We start from the raw sequence: 2,454 nt of genomic DNA, 5'->3' as shown, positions 1-2,454 counted from the left end.
ACTCAGTCTCCCATACAAATGCTTGGGCAACCAATCAATAACCTATATAGTTACTCATATAGCTACTGATCAACACATGCAGCAGTTTACAGAACAACAGACATAATGATGCACAAATTAAGACAGTTTAGTCACTAACCCATGCACTCAGTGAGACACATTTAATCACTCACTCATACAGTCAGTCACGCACCTACTAAATCCTTCATCCAGACACTTCTACATCTACTCATTCTTCAATATGTAAAACATATTTAAACTTTACAGAAACACACAGTCACTGGATGATGTCATCAGTGATGTCATCAGTGATGTCATTTGAGATGTCATCAGTGATGTCATCAGTGATGTCACTGACCATGTCATGAATGATGTAATATGTGACATCATCAGCAGTGGATTGCGGGTGCGTGATATATAGTTAGTACAACTAACTATATATGGAATTTCAATGGTTTTGTGTGAGTAAAATAAGGTTTTTTAAATGCTAATCCCTAACTATATATGGTCTATAACCTATGGTTTTTTCAGTGAATATATATATAATCAGCTCACTTTACCATTTGCAGCTTATAACTATTAGCCACCAGGGGTCACTACTAACCAAAAGCAGTCATTCTACTTGTAAATTGTGCCAATCGAGTGGAACAGCAGCCTAGGATTCACCACTGCTTCATCTCATTTTCCAAGAGAATGCAGATGTAAAGTGTTTTTGATGGTACGCCTGTGCATATTGAAATATTCAGAGCATATTCTGAATTTCAGTTAACACATCAGTAAGCATTTTGTCCATCTGTGAATTCAACCTTTTTTCTCAATCGGAATAGGCAAGGATAATGACAGATATATTTTACAATGTTAGAAAGTGCATCATTTTATTTAATTGTGTGAATAAAAGGAATCGCCTCCCCGTCGGGGAATTGATCCCCGGTCTCCTGCGTGACAGGCAGGGATACTGACCACTATACTAACGAGGACTTATTGGCATCAGTTAAACAGTGCTCACCTCCTTGGGGTTAAGGCATACCCTCGATCAATTCACAGTATTGTAACAGGCAGATTTGCTGCTTTTGGTTAGGACAAGTAATCTTTTTTCCTAAATATTACAATACAGAAATTCCTAGCCAAAAACAATCAGTTTTATCAAGAAATGATTTCATTGAAATAAATATCTATCTATCGATCTGTCTATCTGGCTATCTTTCTAACTATCAATATATATATTTATATATATATATATATATATATATATATATACATATATATATATATATATATGTATATATATATATATTACCTACTGGCGGTCGCCAGTAGGTATATATAGTTAGGATTTTTTCTCTATGGGTTTTTTGAAAATTCTATGTCTAATAACTTTGGCGTTTGTGGACGGAATCGGCTGAAATTTTCAGGAAAATGGCACATTTTGTTTCTGAGCAGCCCTTGAAAATTTGGGGGGGGTTCGTCCAGTGGGGGCCGAGAAAAAAGGGGGGTCCCAAAACGTGTTTTTAACATTGAGTTTTCCATAGGGCGGTTGGCCTCACTTTTAGCCCGAACGGCTGAATGGATTTGCACGAAACTTGGCAAAATTGTAGGGACTGGTAGCCCGATGTGCCTTTTGTAGGTCTCAATATATGTGCTCCAGTGGATTTTGAGAAATTAACGTTTTAAAAAAGATATATATCTGTAACAGCGGACCGGTTAGCGCTCTGGTTCGCGGACTTTTCGCGCAACGGAGCTTTGTGAAGCGAAGCTGATTGGTTCTCCGGCGTCTGTCAACATTCCAAACAGTCCGTAGCGGCCGCCATCTTGTCTCTCGGTAGGATCGAGAGACAAGAGGAGGTCAAAACAAAGGGGGAAATAACTATAAGGGGGCATAGTAGATCCTCGCTGACCCCCTAGGTTTGATGTGGAGGTTTTAAAAGGGCCCCGCGGGGCAAAAAAAAATAATAAAAATAATAATCGAACGGCTGAATGGATTTGCACGAAACTTGGCAAAATATTAGGGACTGGTAGCCCGATGTGCCTTTGCTAGGTCTCAATATATGTGCTCCAGTGGATTTTGAGAAATTAACGTTCAAAAAAAGATATATATCTGTAACAGCGCTCCGCTTCGCGTAACGGAGGTTTGCGAAGCTGATTGGTCATTCTGTCACTGGGCTATAGTTGGGCTACATCTGGCTGATATTTGGGCTACATTTGTTTTTTTGTGTGTCTGGCGGCCATCTTTGGGCTACATTGGGCTACATTGGGCTTCATTGGGCTACATTCGGCTAATTAGCAAATAGCTCATCGCAAACTAGGAATGGTAAAGAATCGCTATTTATTCCTTAAAGTTCGCTATTTAGGAAATGCAAATAACTTTGATGATACATATGGCGGTTCATCTCTAACAAGATAAGAAGCATAGGGATAGATTTATGATGACTGGCGCATCACCAGGGATGTGTTAGT

At 39.1% G+C, this 2,454-nt stretch overlaps 1 non-coding gene across 1 annotated transcript; it reads right to left on the bottom strand.

Annotated features, from left to right (window-relative positions):
* Nucleotides 1-905: 905 nt before the first annotated feature.
* On the bottom strand, nt 906-977 carry TRNAD-GUC (transfer RNA aspartic acid (anticodon GUC)). The gene has a single exon. It is a non-coding gene; the product is annotated as a tRNA-Asp (tRNA).
* Nucleotides 978-2,454: the final 1,477 nt, after the last annotated feature.

Source organism: Lissotriton helveticus, chromosome 1_2 (assembly GCF_964261635.1).
Source record: "Lissotriton helveticus chromosome 1_2, aLisHel1.1, whole genome shotgun sequence".
Taxonomy (NCBI): Eukaryota; Metazoa; Chordata; class Amphibia; order Caudata; family Salamandridae; genus Lissotriton; species Lissotriton helveticus.
The sequence above is the reverse complement of the archived record's forward strand: the minus strand, read 5'-3'. Positions and strand labels throughout refer to the sequence as shown.